This window comes from Rhea americana, unplaced genomic scaffold (assembly GCF_003343005.1).
Source record: "Rhea americana isolate MKP2758 unplaced genomic scaffold, rheAme1 scaffold_7, whole genome shotgun sequence".
NCBI classification, from domain to species: domain Eukaryota; kingdom Metazoa; phylum Chordata; class Aves; order Rheiformes; family Rheidae; genus Rhea; species Rhea americana.
The window spans coordinates 4,400,540-4,425,919 of record NW_028186867.1 but is presented as its reverse complement, the minus strand read 5'-3'; positions in this window follow the sequence as shown (position 1 = coordinate 4,425,919).

Below are 25,380 nucleotides of genomic sequence, written 5' to 3'. Positions count from 1 at the left end.
TTTTGAAGTAATTATATCTTTAAAGATGCTTATGTGCAAATAGAGGCATCTTCAATGAGGTGTAATTTGGTTGTTGTTGTTATTTTACTTTTTTCATCTGAGTTCTGTTCAGCTGAGTCTCAATTATTTTGCTTTCAATTACTGTTCTTCATAAAGCACATTCCTTTGAGAATATTCAGCTAAGTGAGGCAGGAGCTGTTGCTTAATAACAATAGTTATTATGGATAACTAACCAAGGATGACAAAAGATGCTAGAGAAACACCTACTTAGTTTACCACAGTAACATATATCTAGTAATGGATAAACAAGTACTRTATGCATACCAGGGCACWCTTTACTGTATAAACGAAAAAACAAAGATAGTTGCTATGACCCATCCACTATATCAGCTGATCCATGTATTGGAAGATTAACCAGATTATTAGTTATTTTGCTTTTCATTGGTAATTATGATAAATTATTCCATAGTGTTTGTGTATAGTTTTGCTTACAGATWTTTTTTTAAGTTAAAATGTAAGAAATAAATCGTCTCTATAGTTCATAGATAATTTATAGATCCAGCTTTAGAGAACTAATCAGAAACAATCTACTTTTTTTGGTAATCCATACAAATACAAATGTACAAGCAAATATAAGGGAGCAGAKAAGCCTGTTTAACACAAGTTTATCTTATTTCTTTAGTGATTTTCAGCTTTTGTGCTCAGAAATGTAAGATGTGCATCAGTTTTGCCCTTACAGGACTTCTGCTACTGAGCTCTGAGTGAATATCTCACAGATGTTCTTGATCTCATATAAGAGAAGCTGCTTGTAGGTAACTGTTTTTTCTTTGACCTAGTCTCAGCATTGAGCTTCTGCTTTAATGACAGAGCCAGCCCACTCCATCTCAAATCTGCCTTTATGATAACAGCATTACTATGCTGCAGTTTCTAAATAGTATCTTACATTATACAGTACTTCATGACATAATTAGATTATAAAACACATTGCCACAGGATGTTATGGATGCTAATAATTTAAATTGACTTTAAAAGCTATTAGACAAATTCATRGAGGAACAGACCACTAGGGCTATCAAGTATAAAGTGCAGCCCCTATCACAGAAAATCCTAAGCCACAGATGACTGAGACAGAGTGARTAGCACCACTATGTTCTCCTTCTATAATTATTGTTTTCCTGAGAATATGCTATTGGCCTCTGTTGGAGACAGAATAATGAACTAGAGAGACATTCATTCTTATGATTGTTTAGTGTTGCTTAAATTATCATTTTTTTAAAACCTTTTATTATATCTGTACTCCAGCCCAAGGAAAGACCTTTGAAACTTATGATCCACATATCCACATACATTTTTTAATACTACAGTTAATACTAGTTAATACTGGCATCTTTAGGTCAGCTATACATTTTGCACARGTTCTGATTTAAATAGTATTACTGGACTACCACTCAGTTTGAAGGGGGGCAATTAACTATAATTCATGACTGAAATAGAAGATRAAGTAAAAATAAACAGGGAAGGTAAGAAGTTAAATGCTTTCTTTTCTTTCATTTTTTTTTAACTAAGCACTAATAAGTTTATCACAGAATTATACAATATAGCCACAATTTTAAAAGCTGATTGTCTGTTTACCTGTTCATATGACAAATATTGTTGTGCTCTTCAAAATAACAGGTACTTCCTTCACCTTCTAATCTTCTGAAGAGGTGGCCCAAAGCAACTGTTGTCTCTTTTGTGCTCCTGTAATAGCATGACAACATGTCAGGCCATGTTGACAAGAGTGGAACAAGGTCCAGAGGAGAATTAATCCTCCTGTGGCAAAAACTGCATGCAGACTTATTTTCTAGGATGTGATGCTGGAGTGCTCACTGTCTTATCACTGTCTACATACCTAGCTTCTCCTTCAGTGGTAAACTAAAAGTATAGTGAATAGCTGTCATCTAGTACARACTTCCCTGATGCTATACTGAAACTCTACAGGGACATGCATGGGGCTGTAAGAGCTTAAAAGCACTCTTAGGCTTACTAATCACAAGCAGTAGCTAAAGAAGGTTTTAGGTTCCACTCATCTRGCTTATAAGATGCATCAGTTGTAAGACAGTGATTTCTGTTCATTCTCATCATGAAGCAGACAAACAATTTCCAGTTATGCTCATATGGAATGAAAAGCTTAAAGGACTCTGTTGTTAAGCATCACGTACAAACGATGAAAAGCTGCCATTTTTCAAGCACTGCTGAGCAACTATCCATTTTATCAGTCTTCTAGTATGTAGGCAAATACTTCTGAAAATGAAGTTTGAGGTACAAAATTGTCAYACATTCTAAGTCTAAACTATTTTGTATGCTGTACCTTAAGTTAGAGTTAAGCATATAAATGTGCAATAAATTCCAAACAGTTAAGAAGTAGCAGTTGCTACGTAAGTGGAACGAAGCCTTAGACTTACTTAATGATCTTATTAGGAAGCAAGTCTTTCATACCATAGGCAAATAATAAAAGTAATAATGATAATTATACATACGTGCATACATACATATATATTTAAAAACAAGAGCAGCTGCYGAGGGTGGGAGGGGAGTCTAGGTTCAAAGACTATGATGCTACTTTTGTAATGAGGTCTGGRAGTCCAAAGAATGCACTAACACTGGCACCTTGACAGTGCAAACCAATGGTAACTAACACTGTATAATTAGAATTTCATAGGTGTATTAAAATTTACTGGGGGGAAATTGATCATGTATTTTATTTTTAAAAATTGCAGCTTATAGGTCTCAATTGGTCTGTTCAGACTTGCAGAAGAGAGAGTAAAGTGAGATCCTAGAGTTTTATTGAATTTAGCTATCTCGTGTTTAATAAATTATCAGAACTTCATACATTATGAATATTGATAACAAACTATTGTAATTATAAAACTGCATTAAAGAATATGAAGTCACAGTGGAAAATATCAGTCTTGATCTTCCTTTACTGAATATTCATCACATTGGTACTGTATAGAAACAGCTTTATTCCACCGTGTCTTTCTAGGAGAGCAAAYTTTGAAAAGGTTAATACCAAGATCTGAGAAAAAGACTTAAATTGTTCACATTGTTACTACAGATTCTGAAGTTTTGAAATATGAAAATCCTAAAATGAAGACAAAACGTATTCCCCACCTCCAGCACTGTAGGAACCCATATTAAAATTCTATTCAAACACATGGGAAGACCCATATTTGATCTAGTGGTGTTAATTGCTGACTAGGCCATCAGAAATTAATCTCACTTAATTGAAATGAACAATTTTAGATACTACATGTCGTAAGTTACATAAAATAAGGTACAATTGGTCTAGCCCATTTGCAGGGGGAGAAATAAGTGATGGATGAACTCCTCTGAGCTTCTCCTGGGTTGGATGAGCATTCAAATACATAATCAGCTGAAGATTAACCTTATGTGCTTGAACTATAAGTAACATCCCTTTTCTCTAAAGATGAACGGTCTTTATGAGTTACTCTTGTTGTACTTCGGAATCTCCAGGCTTTATTTGCTACTTAAGTTAAAACATCTATCAAATGAGAAATAAAAACAAATAAAATTCCCCTTCAAAAATAACCCACAAAACACTAAGGAGGATGGTAAAAATTCTTTCTTATTCAGTGTAATATCTCAGGGAAAAGAAAAATAAACTAAAACATTACATTTTGATTATTATCTTAGCGTGTTTACAAAATGTTCCCCTTGTTAATAATAATAACTATAATTTTATAATTTTAAATCCAAATTTCTGAGTGATTTTTCCGATTTCTTAATAAAGTAAATATGATGGAGAAAATTAGTTTAAATAAAGTTTATTTCTTACACCACCATCTATTTTGTCTTTTCCATTACTTCTAGTGAATGTGCACCTCAGTCTGATATGTTACCTGTTATCCAACTTTGGTCCATAYCTTAGAGATCAATCAGCAGCTATCCAGAAATTGTAATTTTGTTTTAAGTTTGATCAAGGTACAKTACAAAGATGTCAGTCTGCACTGCTGTCAGTAGGAAGGCTAACTAAAAATAAGGGTACTGTGATACCTGCAGTCTGTTTATGCAGACTACTTAGCAGTAAAAGAGATAAACATATTGGCTAGAATAATATATAAGAGTCAAATTGCAAAAAAATAATATTTTTTATTTTTAATATTTCAGGCAAGTATAGATTTTCAGAAGCAGAATATTCCTTTCTTATCTTTTATATTAAATCCTCTTTATTTCTCCCTTTCCCTTCATTTGTAATCAGTTGATTAAGACAAACCAGGTAGACAATAAATTATTAAAAAAAAAATTAAATCAACAGTTATGTAATGTTTTTCCTAACTTGAAACTTAGACTCCCCCCCCCTTTATATATATATATATATATATATATATTATTAAATTCATTTAATGTCCAAGTGCATTTGGGCCTAGTATCAGTAGATCTAGACCAACATACAGATTTTTAACTTATTCTAAGAGGGTTTTTGTTATTTAATCACTTCTTAATCGTATTGTTGCCTTCAAACACTGTCAAATATGGCAATTTTCTCACGTCGGTAGGACCAGATCAGTGGCCTAACGTGGCCAATGCTGAGGCTTCTTACACCTCCAGTTTGGCTGGTGTACAGGGAATTTTGATATGATATTGTCTGACCTGATGTGACACAGCTTCATCATACAGGCAGACTCTTACATACAAGCTTTTCTTGAGACCACTTCATTCACCTTTCACTCGCCTCACGCAGTTGACATAAACATGCCTGAGCCCATACCACCACCAAACATTAAAACAAAAAGCTAAGGGGAAGCCCAAGTGAAACATTTATAGCCTTCTTATTTTGGGACCATTGTGGAAACAAATGTGACCAGCAGAACCAATAARAAGGAAGATGCAGATGGTGTCAGATAGACATCAGCTAGTCCTTTACATCCCCTCACCAAAATCCCTTTCTCTATAGATCAAAGGTACAGAGTAGCGAAAGAAGGGAAGTTAAGAAGAGCAACTCAGTCAAGGAAGGATCTGGCTGAGATAAAGCTTTATCATCACAAACATAAAGCCAGAAGGAATTCCTTGCTTGTATGAGCACGATTTAATAAAGRATGAGTGCTAGAATTAAATGAGTTTAGAGAGTAAGCTAAATTGAAGCTTTGAGAGGGGGCAGTTGTAAGATTTTCACCTTTGTCCTCAAAGACAACTGCAGAAAAAAACAATAATGATAACATTCACACGTACAAGCTACTTCTAAGTTTTGTACACAGACTGCAGAAAACATCAGACGTGTCACGGTGTCATAACATTGTTATCAGTAACCCAGCTAGGACACTTGCAGTTAGATCTATCCAAAGACCCAGAACTGTCATTTCCCTTATAATTTTTCCTATTCAAATGACCAATATACATGGATTGTATCTTCCACCCACTTACAAACAAAGYTGAGCATCAAAGAAAGCTGGTATTCTTATCTGAAAGACTTGGATGGGTCAGGAAGAAGTTTYATTTTCCTGCCCCTTCTACTAAAACCTTGTAGTTAGACTACTCCCCAAAACAAAGAAGAGCAAGTTTCAGTTCCCTCTTTGGGCCAACAAGCCCCAGAAGATAACTTCCAGGAACATTTGAAATAGATTTTTGAGTCCACTTTCCCCTTCTCACCACCTTTCCTCCACAGTGATATTCAAAGCTTCAGACTGAAGACATGTAAACACAAGGGTCTAACCGTTAGCTCCCAGAGTAAATAGTGGAAGCTTAAGCAATACAGTCAATCTTGYCTAGCTGACTACTGATCTGATCAAATGCAAATGTCTTCTTCAAGAGGAATACTTCTGTAGTATTCCCTTTTCCCTCTAGAAATGTTAAGAGGTTTCATTCTTAAACAAATGAAACCATACTGAGTCAAAGACCTGGTTGATGGAACTATGGAATATAGGACACAAAAGGAAATTGGAGAAAACTCTTGATTCTTACCCTGTGTACAAATATATCATAAAATACAACCAGTACTTATGTGTCATTGACTTAAAAAAATAAAAATAAAAAATAAAGTAGYCCTTGCAATCTCTAAATGTACATGAGATAAAGCATGGCATGTTATATAACGCTGAGAAGAAGAGCTGGACAGGYACTCTGAGTAAATATTAAACAATCTGCCAAAACATTTTTACCTTCTATATGCTCTAAAAAACCCCCATCATATTCATACATAGTCCCAGTGGGGATGCATTATCTAGAAAGATAATGAACTACTAGAAAGAGAATGAACTACTCCATGTGACTTCTTACACACAAAAAGAATAGAAAGAATATATGGAACRGTAASAGTGCTTTGCTTATATGTTTTCGTCTGAAGGTTCTGTTTCCACAATTTTTAATCGAAGCCTTCTGCACAAGACTTTACTTGAGAACACTCATGAAATGAAAGTGACAGCATAAATGTAAAAATACATTGTTATTTTAATCACCTTAGTATAAAATATTGCATAACTACTCATGCTTATAGTTCAGTTCTTTTGTCATTTTAACTAAATTACAGTTTRAAACTCTGAGTCTTGTTCTGAAGCATAGAATATAGAGTTCATCTGTTATATGCTTTTGCCAATTTATTTCTAGTGCATGCAAATCTATTATTCCTACAAAAATTCTTTCTAGTATTTTTATCTGTTAGGCAGGACTGGAGCCCATAGATGGTTCTCTCTCCATGCTTGCTATTTCACAAACTAGTTTCTCTAGACCTCCAGACAGAGATCTCCAATCAAGCTGTACAGATATTCCTTTTTTTTTTTTTTAATAAGAAAGAAAAACATATTTCTCTCTATATATTTTCTTTAYATTCAGAGATTTTTCTTGCTAATAATGTTAGTTTTTAAATATTATATTCTATTATTTTGCCCAAATAACCAAAAGTTGTTACTGAACTCCTTTCTAAGGCTTTTACTTAACACATTCATTTTAGCAAGTTTGTGAGAGTAGTATAATCTGACTTCCAGAGAAGATTTACCATTATGCTTCCTTTCATTGTTCAAGGCAGTCTTCTGCTCAGTTCCACTCTATCTGATCAGCCATAGRTGTAAGATAAACTGCTAGTTACAAAAGTTTCCCATGGCACAGATGCTAAAGGTTTGGAAGAGCAGTCTAACAGTGTATGCTCAGTTTAAAGAAACTATTTTATTAATACTTGGTTCTTCAAAGAAAACCAGATTTATGATRATATTCATCAGATTAATCAGACMCAGACCATTYAATATTTCTAAATTTTAGATACAAACAACTGTGTTACCTTTTAGATCTTAAGATTTACAGAAAGAAAATATCCCTCCAGAAAATGCATCTTCTTTGTATGTCTGTTTTATATATTCCATCTGCCATAAATAATAACAGCTTCTTCTGTCAATGCATAAAACTATAGCATGGCTAGAACTGCTAGGAACTGCTAGGAACTCCATTTCTTTTTCTGTTATCTTGGGACTGTTTATGCAACTTTTGAAAATTACATGCACTAGATTGTTTATACTGCATGGTATTCTTCATAGTTTTTCACAAATGAAATATAAAGAGAAACTACTGACGTGTGTAAGCAATAAACTCTAAATATAAAAATTTCTTGAAATAAGAAAGTCATTAACATGAAGTGAATATTTCGTTTGCACCAAAACCCACAAGGGTTCCCAGAGGCCTTGATGCTAGGCGTAAAGTACCCTGCTCAACAGCACTTTAAAGTGCTATACTGAAGTAACTGGTCCCTATATTCATCCTCTGTTCAGTGACATCCGCTTTCAGGGAAAGCCTGCTGAGATGAAAAAAGGACTTGGGAGATGCTTTGTTACAAATAAGTTAGGAGTGGGGAGCCCAATTCTTTTAAAAGTCTTCAAATAACACAAAAATGAATATTATTAAAGTAGCTATTTTAATTTAGCACATCATAAATCTTGACTTGTGCAGCTTCTTTTAAAAGCTTTATACTTCCTTTGCCATTCTATTCTAGATCTTCTGATCTACAGTCTAATTTTGCTGTCCAATACCTGCATAGATATACACATACCACCAGCCTTTGGATGCCTTTTTCCACAGAATGAAATCAATACTGTGAGTGTGCTTTTAAAAAGCCAGATTTTTTTGTTAAGACTATAAATAACATCTCTAGCTATAGCAGCTAAAGATTATAGAAATCAATCTCACACTGCGCAAAATAAGATGATTGCCTTGATGTACCAAGAGACGTCTCCCCATAAAGGTATCATCTACTTCATCTTGTTTTACTGGGAAAGTTTTCTTTCTTTGAAGCATTGACCTGCTTTGTAAGTAAGACATTTGACTGTGTGAACACTTGATGTTCTGACTTCATTGCAGTGTTATGAAGGTAAACCACTACCTTTCTTAAAGAATCAGTTAAATAACATGTGTCACTGTTTTCCTTACGCAAAGTAGAGGAGTTCAGTGCCCACTCACTTGCCTATCACAGAGACAAAACTGTCAGACACTAAAATTTCTTGGAAAAATGGTGTCAGTCAGTGTTGAAAGAACACATCTGTTACATACAATAATCACACTGAAATCATTTGTCTAGTTTATTTATGTGCATTAAAGAATTTGTTTAACAGATAATAGGGCTTCAGTTTGCATTTCTATGTTTATATCAAAATGGCAATATTTGTTTTTCGTCTTCAGCAGCTCTGAATTATTTTTATTCACTTGAGAGGTATAGAAAAAGAAAAAGAAGAAAGAAGAAAGAGAGAGAAAGAAAGGAAAAGAAAGAAAAAGAAAAAAGAAGAAAAAGAAAGAGAGAAAGAAAGAGAAAGAAAAAGAAAAAGAAAAAGAAAGAGAGAAAGAGAGAAAGAAGAGAAGAGAAAGAAAAAAGAAAGATAGATAAAAGATAAAAGATAAAAAAAGAGGAGAGGAGAGGAGAGGAGAGGAGAGGAGAGGAGAGGAGAGGAGAGGAGAGGAGAGGAGAGGAAAAAGAAAAAAGAGAATCATAGAATTATGAAAAATCAAGAAAATCAAGAGAAAGAGAAAAAGAAAGGCTAAATATGCTGTGGCATTTGTAAGCATGATCGTTACCACATAAGGCAACTTGTTATGTCTTCAAGAGGAGGCATAGTGACATACTTCATTATTCCTTCCAAAAACACTTATCCAGAAATGTGAATTAAAATTAATTTTAATGACACATATCTGTGCTTCTTATAAAATTTTTACAATTTCAGAATTGGTATAACAGATGCAATTATTTTATTGAGATTATTAACTCTTATGGAGGCATGCTTATTGACACTGCTGAAATTAAAAAAAAAAAGGCTGCAAAATATGGACTTTATATCAACTTTATTTCATAGACTTCCTAACATTGTTTGACTGAGCATTTGAAATGTTGTTTTTGTAAGTAAATCCAGTTTCAGCTGTAGTTATCTAAATTTTTATGCTGTTCTAAATTTTTACAGTCCTTTATGCACATACAAATATTTTGAAATTTATAATTCAATCACYGATTTAAAGGTTCTTGCCATAACTTTTAAAACACTTATATGTAGTCACACAAATGAAAAGTGTAAGTTCACATAATAGTACCTACCAATAGGATATTATTGAAGAAAACTGTAAAAGGCAAATCTTTGTGTTTTTTATGTCTGTGTGAACCTCAGACTACTAAACTGTCAGATCACATTATATAGAATGATTTAAAGCTAAGTGTAAAGGGAAATGAGCCATACCATTATACTCCTTATTCAAAATGCCAATTACTTTTGATTAGGCAAGCATTCATGTTTCCCATAGGTAAAAACATTTGCCCAGCGATCCCTCACATACAGGCTTATGAGTCTCCTCAGTCMAGCAGGGTATCGAACTGTTAATGCAAGAAATGACTGCCTGCTTTCTGCACAAAATTCATGCAGCTATCAGGCAAGATTTTGCTTCCTAAAAGAGTATAGTGTTAAATAGCACCTAGTTACCAAACAGGAAAGCCTAGTAGCTTTATTAATTAGATGGAGATCAAATGATGAGGTGCTAATGAGGCTGCATCACATTCCTATCAGATTTTGGGGGAGGAGCAGAGGTAGATAGATCTTAAATAGATTATACATATTCTCTCTCTCTCTACTTCTCTCTCTGTTTCTACCTCTATGTGTATACACTACTTATGTATGTAAATACATATATATGTGTATATATATGTATGTATGTGTATATATATGTGTATATGTGTATACATGTATGCATGTATGTATGTGTTTATGTGTATATGTATATATATACAAAATTTCTCTCCCTCTCCCTATCCCTCCCTCTTTCTCTGGATGATCTTCAGAGCACCATTTTCCAGAGGATATGTTAYCTCTAACACTTAATGCTTTTTCTGATAGGCTCTGAAACAATATTCAGTGGGACAGAATTTCAACGTGGGGGAGTGACAGGGCCCACAAAGGGGGACATGTTACCTAGCAGCAGTGTAATGCAAGGCCCATCAAGAATGTGAGTATCAGTAACATAGGGGTTTCTGTCAACACAGAAATAGAAGCACCAGAGTATCTGGAGGCAAAAGGTTGGAGCCCAAATGCTGCCTCCTGAAGGAGCTCAATGGGCTCAGTCCCCACTGCCATACTGGTACTGCAGTCATTGGCATCAGGTCTCCTCCCAGTAAGAAGGAGGCACGTTTAGTACTGATTTATTGCTYGGACATCCAAGTCCTTTTAACTGAAGATTTCAACTAAGCAATTGCACATGATAAATAACCTAAGGTGCCCATAATGCTGCCAACGTCAAAAGCGACTGCTTTAGGTCTGAGATGTAGTGGCAATTTAGGGAGAAGAATGAGCTACTGAACTTAAAATCAGCAGTGATATTCCACGAGGTGACTGACCAGCTCCCTTTTTGGAGGAACAGTCACAGCAGACCTAATTATTGCACAACTATAGACACTTATTGAGTCCTTGAGGACACTGTTATTTCTCAGATACAGAACACAGTTTCTGTTTTTCCTCGGTTTTCTTTTGATTCCCTTCCCTAGCTATGGCCTGAAGATCATTATTTGTCCAGCTTTTAATCTGAATGGACACTGAGATTCCAGACAACTCCGGTAAGCAAGCAGACTCTCTTTCAGTATGTGATTATTTGAGGTGGTTCCCAGTGACATTGGAACCTAGCCAAAATTGAATTACTTTCTCTGATCRATAGATATTTTCCTCCATTTTTAAAACATTCTCCTTATTGTGTTGTTGTTGTTGCTTTTTTTTGTTGCTTTTAAGATTAGAAGTGTTTAACTTGTATTAATTTTTAATTTTGACTGAGTTTCACAGAATTTTCTTGACATAAAAATAATAGGACTTACTTGTTCTTAATAGCAAATGGTTTTCCATCTAGRAAAAAAATAAGCTATCCTTGCAGATCTGGATTTGAGATAAAAATATAACCTTCTTTTTCCCGTAGTTAGGGCACCATTTTCTGTTTCCTTACTTTTGGATAAAGAGGTGATTTCCTCATTCGCTGAGAAGCTGGTAATCGTTTATGAAAGAAACAGATTTCTGAGTCCCAGGCCTGTGAGAAAAAAGGATCAAGAYTGCCAGGGAGAAGTCAAGAAATGTGTGGCCCCTTCCCACTCCAATTCTGTCTTTTGCCACATGCCATCAAAAGCTGCTATTTCTCTCTCAAACTTCCATCCCAAAAGCTGAGCCCGAAGCTCAAGCCTGCGTATAATGATGTTGGGACTGGACTTAGTAGCATTGTGTGATTTTTTTTCCTTCACAGCTGGTATTTGTTTTAGGTAGTTCTGTGGCAGATAGCACTTGTCTTTSTTTTCTGTTGAAATGTTCTAAAAGTCTTTACTTTGCATTTCTGACTCTAATTATACTGTAGTCTTGAATTAAACTCCCTCCAACATTTGACTCAACAGTCTMGAATATACCATAAATTAATAAAAAGATTCTTCCTCTCTTTGTTTTGTATGTATAATAAATATCTTTTTGAAATCTCATTCTTGGTAGATTTACAATGTTCTTCAAATTTTCTCACTACATTTTGATAACTAGCTGACCTTAACTGTTGACTATTAAGCACATCAAGTACTTCTAGAATGACATTATTTAAAATAAAAAGATTGGCTGCCTTTTGATCATTTTCAACAGCTCTACTTGCTTTCAAGGTAGAAAATTCTTGCTTCAACCATTTTCCGTTGCCTGCTGAATTTCTGCAGGTATATTTATACAGGCATATTTCCTTTATGACATCCCCAGTTTATCCATGTGCAACTTACCACATGTTCAGGTAATTCTGTGATTTTAGATGTACTTTCCTGTTTGCATCTCCACTTCTGGGTGGTCTTAGGTGAAAATTACTGAGGATTTTGAGTTATACCTTACGCAAGGATTTATTTAACAGCTTGACAGCTTGTGAAGCAGGGAGATAGAATAGTGTGTCTCTCCATCTAGCTGCTAATATTAAATCTAACAAGAATTGATAAGAATAATTCAAGGTGTGTTGCATTTCAATAAAAACTTTGTAAAGGGCAAACTGCCTTTGTAATAACTAAAGTCTATATCTCTTCCCATTACTTTTCTSCTTTTCAAAATAAAAATATAAAGTATGTGGAATACATATTCAAAGAGAGCAAGTATAGACCAAACATTTTAATATTTGCAAGATTAACTTCTTCAGAAATTTTTGTCTGAAAGAGTGTGTGTAGACCAATTTTGATTTGGATTGTGCATATGTTTTTGTCCTAACTTTGTATGAAGACATATTCTTACCTGTTAGAGTTTCCTATGGCTGGAAACTTTGGCTTAGTAGAGGTATGATAGTACATTCCTCCATCAGGGACTATCATTTATTAATGTGTTGTGCATTGTCTTTGAGAATGGAGACTGCACTGCAGATAGCCCCAGATTTTGCTGTGATAAGTAGTTATAGTGATGTTCTTCCTTACCTGGACTGTTTCATTAAAAATAACCACAYTTTTACCCAGCAAGAATAACATTATAGCATATATAGCATATATAAATTAATACATATTTTAAGTTTGATTATAAGAAGATATTGAACATGTTAAACATGTTTTGGAGTCTAAGGAATTTGAGATCTTTAACTATTCTGAAAATTATGTAACTGATCATAGCATCAAAACTGGCAATTGCTTTAGGTTAAAGTATTTTAGTGAAATATATGAGCCTGCTGAAAAAATGCATTTAACTATGCATATACTTAATTAGGTGTATAGTAATATTTTGTCACTTTCGTATGTTTAAAGTTATATGTTTAATTCTGTTCTCAAGCTGAGCAGAAGGGAGAGCAAAAGACCTTTTCCTAGACAGTGTTACCTCCTTTCTAAGCTGAGGATTTTGAAGTCAGTAGCACAGTGCTCTGCTAYCCAGTCTGTCTCAACAACTTTCATCTTTATTGCCTGAGTGCCTCACTGTGTAGGGTCCTGCACTTCCTTTACACGGGTCCTTTCAACACTCTCCTGTGGTCCCTGGAGCAGCCAGGCTCAAAGCTACAGGAAGGAGAGGAGGGGAACTTAAGGTTAGTGGTCAAAGAAGGTAAATTCTTTAGGAAACTCTTCTGTGGAGCCAAAAGAAAGCAACTCCTGAGGCAGGGAAAGGGAGCAGTTCCACGCAGAAAGGGAATAGTACAAAAGACTTGTATAAGATACACTGGCACGTGAACATTTGGCTAAGCTATTTACTGGAGGACTTAGAATGACCAAAGTGAGTATTTTGCCATGATTTCTAAAACCACAGTGCATATTTATATGACCTGTCTTGATCCTCCTCCCTACAAATAAGTGCAGAAAAACACTTGTGCTTGCTCAAAGCAATATGTATTCACAGATGCACATTCCACTGTCTGCCTTGCCTTTATTCCCTCTACCCCAGACTACAGTGCGGACAGGCATATAAAAACAAATCAGTATTACCCATCTAATCTGTAGAGAATTGAAAATAGGTGGAAGGAACGCAGATGAGAGTGTGTTACGCATATTTTGGAAGAGGGAATGATGAAATAAAGGAGATTTGTTGTTTACTTGTTCAAATACATGTAGAATTAGCTAGTGAAGATGAAGAGTGCATTGTGTAGAGCATGACTAAGTGGATAGAAAGGTAGATAATGAAAAGAAATTCGCAGGGAATACTTAGGTCTGAAAAGTAAGCACTGACTATGGACTGGTTTTAGAAAGAAATATACTGTTTTTGCATGCACCACTATGCAAAATGCATGAATCTTACGCAAAAGTATTCTTAGTGTTCTAGGAGGTAGAATATTATAAAAAAGATTGAAAAGTGGTGATTTTAGATGGCTTATAGTACTKTTACGAGCTTCTTTTATTATCAAACCATTGCCAGATTCAACATTTGTCCACATTGTTACAGTGTGCCTGGAGCTGAAACAGTCATATCTTCAATAAGAAGATGTCTTCGTTATGTCAAGTGCATGAGAGCTTGGATAATGACAGCACCTTAATTTCCATCTCTTTGGTTTTAGCTCATTGAATTTGATAAATCTATTGCATCCACATCACTTAACTATTGCAGTGTATTTGTTTTAATGAACCGCTCTGAGTTCCTGTAGCAGAATATAAATAAACATGTACTSATATAATTGTGTGTATTCGTATATATTTGTCTGTATGTGTGTGTGTATGCACAAATRTATGTAGATATCAAGGAATTAGAGACCTTTATTATGAAAGTTCTTAGAACAAAAAAATCAGGCCGGTTTTAAACCTCAAAAATAAACTTTACTAAATTCATTTATTAACAATACACTYCTAGCCAATGTTTAATTCTTATACACTATTAACCATGATCACTACTTATTCAAAACTGTTAAAAACTTACATACTTATTTAGCTATGAGCATAAGATAACAGGAGCTGATGTCACGTAACTAACATTGATGGCTGTAGTTATTGGTAGTTTGAGATGATCCAGCTCCAAATCTCAGCAATGAGAAAAACTGGAACTAAAGTGAGCTTGACTTCTTCTTTCTCTGATTTTYTTCCCTTATGCTGGATGTTTTTCTAATATTGCCCATTCCCAAAATGATGGGACTCTCCTCTTCCCTGAYACTGCTCACATTRTTTTTTGTTTCTTYGGTTCTCCTTTTTGTATGTTCAGGAGAATGTTTTGTATTTTTGTAGTCCTTGGTGCTTACTTTGTCCTCTTTGCTTGCCCCTGCAATGGTCATATCGCTCCACTACTTATGTAAAATGCTTATACACTGTGTCTGCCTATACCATCACAATATTACAAAATATTTACATATTCTTGCTGGTTACACCTGCTTTAGAACTTTTATATGTAGTATCAAGGCAAAGTAATATTATTACTGTACTTTTAATATATAGGGGTCATGGATTGTTTTACTTAAAAGTTCTTTTCTTTGAAATAAATAGAATAAATTTCACTTGTAAGATCACCAGGACAAGTATATTTGATTGTATATTACCTAAAATATTATTGCCATATAAAAGAATAGGRTTATAGCTATATTTTAATCTAGCTATATTTTTTGTATGTAGTTATACTTTTAGTTATCTCAGTTAGTGTTGGCCATGTACTTATAGAATATTTAAAAGGAGATTAGTTGAACATCTTGGTAAATTGGTATGAAAATAACATATTGTGATCCTAGCACACAAACTTCTCTGTAGTAACATTTGCCTTTAAATCTTCATTGTTTTTGTTGTTTTCTGAAGTATTTACCTAATCATAAAGTTTGAATTTTTGCAGTGTAAACAAAAAAACAAAGCTTGAACTGTGGATTGTAAAGGCTGTCACATCACCTGAGATCCTGTCACACCTCAGAAAGAGATAATGAGTATACATAGCAGAGTATACTTGCATACACTTGAAATACATTACTGTGTTATAAATCCATTTAAATGATCTGTCAACACAAAAGSTATTTAAGCAAGTGTGTTATGTTTATTCTCTTACCCTTTTACATTCTTTGGGAAAATCTACGAGTGAAGCGACAAACCTGCTATCATCTTGCTATCTGTGAATTCTCATTGATACCTGTTCTGTCCATACAGGACCCTACAAGAAGAACAAATTATGTAATTGGATTGATTTTCTCTTCAAATCCTTGCCCAAGTGTTAATCCATAGGGACTAATCAAAGGAAGTGATCTATAAATAGATTCTCTCTSTTTCTTGATACCTGAATGCAGGTTTTCAATTACACTGAAGTTGRCCTTTTCCTCTCAGCTGTTATTTACAGGGCTTTACTGTGATTAAAAATTAAAGTAGTAAATCTTCCAAAATTATTGTTGTCTCTGAAAGGATATGTTAAAACGTTATCTTGCATAAAGTAAAATGAAATAATGTGTAAACAGAAAATTTTCAATATCCATGCTCTTTTCTTTCTTTTCTTTTTTTTTCCCTAAGAAAAGAAGCCAATCACATGAATGTCTGCTGAGTTAAGCTAGACGAGTTATGRTACTCAAAAAATCTAAGCTTTCTATCCAAGCTCAATATCTTTGTCATCAGATTTGTGAGTTATCATCAAAGTCYAGATCATAGTTTGCAGAAAAAAATACAGATCTTTAGCTATATAGCAGTAAAACTATTAAGATACCAAAGCATGCATAGCTATTGAATTCTATTACAATAATGAATATCATAATTCTAATCAGACAGATGAAAAAGGTCTGAGATCAGAATAATAAAGAGGAATACTTCCTTATTTGTTACTAGACAAATTCAAGAGACTTTTTCTAGACTCCAGAAGAGAATTGCTTTCCAGAGAGGAAAATTACTACTGTACATGTGCAATATCTGAATTTTATATCACTRCCTTTTCCTGCTTTGGAGAGGAGAAAATTCTCACCTAAAAAAGGATTTCTCTATTGGTTGAATCCCTTTAGACTATCAGTATGTCCATCATTTATTTTAAATAACATTCAGAATATGAGCTGACTTTGAAAATGAGCAGAGAAAAGTACCTATCCTGAMGATTTTTGGTGTGCATATGTTGAATTAGATGTATTATTGTAAGCATTTTACAAATATCTAAGGAGAAATTCTTACTCAATATATCAGTAAGCATCAAGTGACGCATACTACAAAGATATTATTTTTKATTGCTTTTGTTTCCTATGTTTAAACAGGAAGGAAGAACATGTCTGATTTGTAGTCAGGTCTACCAAAAAAATGTGCAAGGAAGTTTTGTAATATTAAGCAAGTATTTAATTTTGCTGAACAAAAATGCAAGAGGATACTTAAGCATTCAGCCATGTTGAGTAGCATCTGTATTCTTAATTTTCAAACTGCCTGTTTGTTGATCATATGTCAAATCTACCTTTGGRTTTCAAAGGAACTCTCAGGCTCTCCAAGTAGGTATCTTAAAATCTGAGACTATATAAAGTAGCTTCCTGCAAACACACCTCAGCACAAAACAGAGTAACGGTGACATTTAGGAAATATAGATATCTTTTAGCAGCATGCTAGTCTTTTGTATGTGCTGTTGTTCACCCTCAGAAATTAGGACACATTCTGTTAGTTCTCTGATTTGGAATTTACACATAGATTTTTAACTGCTGGAGTTGTAAAATGTTGACTAAGGCTCAAGTCAGTGCTCCCATCTCCACTATTTCATGGGAAACTAGTCACTAGTTCACATCAAGTTACCTTTTGTACATTCTTCCTCTCCCTCTGTCACCATAGACTGAATTATTTTCTTCTACTTAATGGTAGTGTTTCAAGAGGAGTAGAGGATGCCAGTCTGTTCATCTCTCTCTTTCTCACCATGCATAAGTTTATTGTTTGATGGCTTATGGTGTTTTTGACAGAGGAAGACATTTACATTACATACCCTGCACTGTAGGAGAGTGCTTTAGGCACTGACTTGCAGAACAAGATTAGGGAGCCCGTCAAGTTTATGCCAACAGTGTCCTTGAATGAACGAATAAATATGTAGTCCCAATGACCATATTTTGCTCTGACTTAACCACTGTTGTTGTGTGCTAGATTTTCTAAGTGCATTCTTACATGACAAAGTCTTCAGGAAACTCAGACCCCAGTTTATTGAGTTTAAAAGAGCTTCTTCTTCTTTTTTTTTTCTTTTAATTTTTAATGTAAGAGATGAGCTTTTCAGCTGTGTCATAGGAACAATACTGTGAGGCTTGGAAAAGGCAAAAATACAGCTCTATGGGAAAATCAGTGAAAATATCATAATCTCCAATTCTTGAAGTAGTAGCATCTGTCAATGATCCTCTGTAAAGCATTTAAATAACGCAGGTAGATCTTGACCTAAAATCTTCAGTGAAAATGCAGTGCATCTGCCAGGCAAGGGCAGGCTCTGAGGAGAGCACTGAGGAGAAACAAGACATCTCCATCTCTCAGACCTTCCCAAAGACAGACTGAGCTYTGCTGAGGCACAGATACAACTTCAAATGGAAGTGTCAGTGGCCTCTCCTGATTATACAAAACTCTAATTTTGCCTCCTCTTCCAGAAAGAATTCTGACAGGTTTTTTAAGTTATATTTTTTACCTCAAAACTTGTTCAAATATTTGAACAAACCTTTACTCAAGACTATTTAAAAATCCATTGACAACATGTAGATTGAYAGTAGAGAAATTCCTTATAACTAAAGAAGCAGAAAAAAATGTTATTATAGAGTACAAGTTTATGTCCCATGTGCTATGTGCCACATAATTTAACATTTGTGTTTATATATGACAGTGAAAGAAACATCTCTACTGACAGATCCATGATGTCAATAAAATTATTTTTAAAATGTGTAAGAAACTATTAAAAGCTGGACAATGTACCTCAAAATACTTACTTACTCAAACTTAGACAGAAACTGTATTCAAGAAAATAGAATATTGGTAAAAAATCCTAAACCAAATTAACTTCCTTGTACCACAATACAGTCTAATATTGAACAAAGGAAAGAYTTCTCCATTTCTTTAGGAAGATAAGGTTTATCACTTGCTGAAGTAAATGATGTGACAAACAACAACTTGCATATTAATATGTTCAACAGAGAACCTCAACTGTAGCCTGAAGCATTATCAATGATGGAGCTGAAGGAAAGATTAATAGCTTTGACATCACTAGAAGAAATAAATAATCATCCTATCATTCTCAATAAAAAAGTATATCTAAATATAATCARTAGAGGATCCCAAATTTGACATTTTGGTATAAGAACCTAGGAATCTAAATACAAATAAAAAGAAAAATAATTTTGAAAATGAAATTCATGAAACATTGTTAAAGAAAAAATAAATAAATAAAGCCATAACCCAGGCATTCTGTTTTTCTACAATTCTGCAATCTGACAGTGATGAAAAGATTAGAATATTTAGGGACAGGGTTCAGAAGAAAATCCTTCATGAGCTATAATCTGTTTTTAATCTAGCAAAAGCAAATGGACACAAATCCAGTAAAACACAGGAAATATATTCCATTATGCTATCTGAAGTGTCAATGAATAGAAGTTCTTAGATTATGTTTAAGAGTTTGCATGGTAATGTATGATCAACATGTTTCTGTAGCCTTGCACTGTAAACCTATTCTAGTAGAGGGCACTGATGTTATACGTTATAATAGCATTCAAACAGAACAGTGGAAGAGTTCAGATCTGATGCCAGCTGTCTAATCTATCACAATTATCTAATTTTAAACCCTCTTGGCACAAAGTGAGGGAAAATAAATTTTCTATTTATCATTAATTTTCCCACCCAGTATAGCCTGTTGATAAAGCAAGCAAACAAAARCCAGTGTAAATGGATAATAACCTGGCACCATTGATCTATTTCTGAAGGTAAATTAATCATACACTTGCCTTCAAGAAAGTGTTACATTACAAAGAACCTTATTTGTTGCTGACTTTATCATTCAGGTATTTTCCCCCTCAGTAGCCACCGTCAAGGCAGAGATTTGACTTTCAAAAGCTGCTGGAAGCTCAGGTTAAGAGAATGTAAAACATCTATAGTCCATTTCAAGCATTTATCATTAAATATACTGTTTTATTTATAGCACTAACCAGAATAGAAGTAGTAGGCTTGTACATGTGTAAATTCCTTCCACAGCATAGTGCCCCGGGGCTATCTTGAAGGTCTGCTATAGGAGAAGAATGATTCTCATTCTACTGGCAATAAATCAGTGAAATGAAAATTAATAATTTCTACCCCTAATGCCATCCCAGAATTGTCTTCTGAAATCATGAACCAGAGRAAGCTCACAATATGTTGACTGAAGTGACTTGTAATCATATGTTAGATTTTGTTCTCTTTAGACAATATATTTTTTAGATAACTCAGAATGACATGTGTATAATTCCACCCCAATAAATGTTGATGGAAGGTGACATATATCTTCATAAAGCAAGTTTACTCATGCTCTTGGACCTATGCAACAGACAAATATGAAATTTAGGAGCAAATTTTGCCATTCAATTTAATAGACATACAATGCAATCAAACTTCATTTAGAATATACTCGTGTCTTGTGAACTTAGACTTAATTTCTATTTATGCTAGTGGCACACATCATACAACTGTCTTTGTAACAATTTACTACAGTAAGTATCCTGCAGATTATCATCACTCAGGCCTTGTTCAGATTAGTTAAAAGCATGCATCTTTCCAAAGATTCCTTCTTGGTCAGGATTAGTCTAATGTATTTACCTAATATCCATTCCCAAGCCCATTTCTTCATCYTTCTGTCACTCTAGAATGCTTTTTTCCACATATAGGGGCACATGGATACATCTTAAAATTTTTCTTTATGACATGGAATGCTTTTTCTTCTTTTACCCCACTGAAGTTATCTGGAAGGATCACAGGAACTGGTCTTCCAGAGTCACGTGTTTGCAGATGCATCCACTAACTCTCTTTGACTATATTTATCACTAATTGTCTTCTATGTCCTCTGTAGAAAGAAGAAACTTTTATTTTTATTTACAGATAAATACACAATCATGCTTTTTCTTTGTACTTTTTAACTGTATCCTTGCCCCCCCCCAAAAAAAAAAAAAAACTTGAAAATTGCAATTGTTGTTAAGTGTCATTTCTTCATAGTGCCTCCTAATCCTCTCAGTATGGTTTAGATGTATGATGCATTGCCAATCGACCTAGAACATTTCTGTTCTTTCTAWTGCATGGCCATAAGGAGTATTGACCCTACTAGATGGTGTTTATTCAGCTTGCAACCTCTTTTGGATTTAATAGGTAATCCTTCATCCAAAAGCAAACAGCCCTTAAATGCCTTCAGATAGGTCTGTAAAGTGTTTGTTGTCAGCATTACTGCATTCCATTTCATTTATGACCTTTTTTGGTGAAAAACTGTTTTCATTTTCTTCTAAATGCTTGAGCAATAATGGGAGGAAAAACTGACCACAAGATCCTAGGCCACTATAAAATCCATCTACTAGTAAGAAACGAAAGGAGGTTTAATACTCATTTTTTTCCTGCTGAAATATTTATTTCAAAAAGAGAGAGAAAAATCAAGAAACTTTTTTATGCATTAACCTTACTTATTCATGATCATATCTGTGTAGGTCCAAACAGATTTATTTCTCATATTAGAGATACAGTAGTATTTTTACATATGCAGTAGTAATCTAGGTCATGCAGTCTTTAAAATGATAATCATTGAGGAAACATTCAGTTTTATATGAGCTTGCTACTTAAGAAGCACTGAATAAGTAATTTTCACATCATAATTGCAAAGCAGTTTTAGCTGTATTATCAACAATCTTGCCAATTGGCTTAAATTAGAGGGGGTATTTTCTTTTATATTTTTTTCCACACAATGGYTTATCTCTGATGCTCTCCAATTTGAAAATGATTTTAATGAAATTCATGAGAAAATTCCAAATATTGTTAGTTCATATTTTTTTAAGAATATTGCTGAAATATTATTGTCATTTAACAAAAAAAAATAATAATAAAGAGGAAATTAAAGAAGTCTAGAAAATCACAGTAAAGAAAGTAATGTAATYTGTGAGTATTCTATTAAAGTGAATGACCATTTGTTAAATTTTGCATTGATATTGAGCAGTTCACATGGAAGTCATCTGGAAGAAYAGTCACCTATTCCTTTATATTTATCTGGCTTATGTGTTATACATATTAGAGAGAGTAAATATTTTYTCATTATGCATTATTTTACCTTATTAAAACAAAAGACAGAACATAGGTCTGTATGCTCATATTTAAATATCAGACATGAGAACACTGCTGATCAATGCCTGAATCTGTTATTCATGGTTGTAAACAAGATGCTTTTTAGTTCCAGAAAAACTCATCATCATGAGTAATTATTTTCTAGTCATAAATTTTACATTTTTACATAAATACAAATATATCTTCATGGTTCTTTGTCACATACATACACTGAGCAGTAAGGGGCTTCAGTTCTGCTGCTTGCATTACAGGCTCTGATGAAGGTTGTATCTAAAGGAATTCCTATATGATAAAGCGCAATGTGGTGCAATGCAATGCTGCCCAAAATAAAACTGGCCAAATTGACCTTAGAAGTAGTAAGGAGCCCTATAGGCTTTGTGAGAGTCTGGAGCCTCAGAGAGAAGAAATGCACAGAATTTGTGGGGAAAAATGCACACTCAGACATGCATGCTCATGCTCATATGACAATGCCCAGACTGGGACAAGTARTTGGCCATTCAAAAGTCCCTTGGGTAACCAGGCTGGGAGCGGGCGAGGGGAGGTTGGGAAACCTGGGCACCAGGAGCTGGCCCRGAGCACAGAGGATTCCCAGCACTGACCGTCTTGTGGTGGGTCTCCAGCCACAGTGCCTGTGGTGACAGTTTTTCAACCCTCTACCCATCAATTTATCTTTTTGCTAGATGTTTCTAGAGAGTTTGTAGCCTTTGGCCTCTTCTACTCACACTACACACAGCTCAGTGCTGGGAGGTACTATTTTTGTAATGGCAAATGCCTTATCCTGCCACTTGGCTGTGTTTTCTTATCTACTGCTTCTTTTTACTGTCTTTGAAGCAGCCTTTTCCAGCTGTCAAGGCTGCACTCCTTCAGTCACCAGGAACTGACAGGTAGTGAGTTGTCTTTCAAATGTGCCCGCATTTTCAAGACCGTTGCTGTTATCTCACACTTAAACTATGCATCATAACAAAAGACACCTGGTATCAAACTCTAGTTCACACAGTCAGTTTTGTAATAGGTTGACAACAAGCATAACAAGCCCAAGGTTGACAACAAGCATAACAAGGCTAGGGCCTTGTACATTTAGCATAAAGCAAAGTTAGCATAAAATTTGTGGCCTGATAAAGCAATAGAAATATTATTCTTACTGGAGCACCATGACACAACATCACCTTGTTATAGATCTTAGATGATCCTCTTTACTCTGAATGAAGAACYGTGTAGAAATACTAGCTAAGTACCCGTACGGACCATTTCTTCATTAGCACAGCACTACTGGTTTGATAGGAGCTTAGATGGCACAAACCCAGAGATTCCTGCACTACGTTTTGTTGGTGGTGAACATACATCCATAGTAATATGGAACGAGTATCATGTATCTACTTACAGACACAGGGATAACTTCCTGCCTGAAATGAAGTAGCTACAACTTCCAATTGTGTGACAAAGTATCATTTTCTTTTAGAGAAAAATTGAAAAATACTGTTTCCACAGGTAATTCAGGAATGTGGTTCCACCAGTGTAATCATCAGCTGTGAATGGGTTGACTTTGGAAGCCAGAAAAGCTATCATTGCATAAAATATCATGACAGTTTTTACTCATACACTCACTGTGGATAAACAACTATTTTTTTTTCTTTCTCTCTTTTTTTGTATAAATTAAGCTTCTTAAATTCCACCTGTATATATTGCTTATACTCCACCAGCTGTATATAGTCATGTGTGGTTTAAAAATATAGTATTCAATTTCTTTTGTAATTAAGGAGAAATTGGATAATTGGATAAAATTATCATCTATCTTCTCAAATATAGATGATACCACAAACCAGTCAGAATGCATTCCTGCACATATTTTAATTGCTTGGTATTATTACAGGCAGTAAAAAACAACAGAAAAATAAACAGAGAGGCTTGCAACCCTCTTTATAAGTCAAGGTACAATTCAGATCTATGCAAACTGTTGACCAGTAGCCTCTTTCCAGTCTTAGAAAAGTGGAAGATTTGAAGGTTATATAAGCCACAAAAGGAAGTACCTTTGAATTACACTTAACTGAGAGAATTCAGAGTTTACACACTAGAATTATGATTATACATAAACTGTATCTAAAAGCTTTACTCAAGAACTGTATTCAAAGCTTTAATATAGCAGAATTTATAAATGAATGTGACAATAATTATTTTGGACCAGTTGTTTTCTCATCTCTCACTAATATGGTATAAATTATACATTGTGAATATTTATTAAATCACCTTCAAGGTATAATAATAAAAAGAGATTTATCAATTTGACAGTAAACTAATTTCAAATTGATTTATGGGAGCTCAGAACATTATGAAATGTTTGTACTATATAACTGCTTTATCAAGGCAGGCAATGAAGCTTACTTTCTAGCATTTACACCAGCACATAGGAACTGTTCATGTGATCAAAGATTAATATTTACCTTKTATGTCTCACACTTTGCTCACAGAACATTATTCTGGTATTACTGGAGAGATGCAGCTGTACTCGCAGRTTAACAGGACGTCAGTGTATCCTTCATTTAACGTTGACCACAATGTAGCCACAGAGCCAAAGTTTAGTCAGATTGCAGCTAAATATGTCTCTTTAGAAAAATACATCATTTTGCAGCAGGATGTTGTGACAGCGTTGCCAGTCACCACTGAGTTCTTCACTCTTTCTTCCTCTTTAGTGCTGGGGTCGTAGCTGCCTGTAGTGGGTTAGCTACGATGGAAAAACRATCTTCACTTCCATCTGTTTTTCTGTACCTAACTCATCCCAGTGGCTACAGACATCTTTCCTTCCGAAATATGATGAAAAGAGAAGTATAGCATTAATATTCCAGGGTTCATGAATTTCTAAGCTGAACATCACCAGATCTTTGTAGATTGGCTTTTTCAGATCTTGTGGTTAATCTGTAGACTCCAGWGGGACTATTTAGACATGATGTAATGAAATGTTTGAAAATGTGGATCCTTAATRTGCTTTCCTGTCTGATGTTGATATTGGAATAGTAGTGTGCAAATAGTGAATGAAATCAACATCTACTTATTTTAGGACATTATACTTGTACTATATTACATATAGTACACTCTTCTTAAATGTTCTGCCAGCAGTCATTATGGAGCTGGGGCAGTGACTGAGTGATATAGTAAGCTTATTTTGAAATATGGGTACTCCAGAGATGAAATTATTGAACTTTTGAACTTTTTCTTTTTTCTTTCTTCTTTCTTCTTCTTCTTCTTCTTCTTCTTCTTTTTTTTTTTTT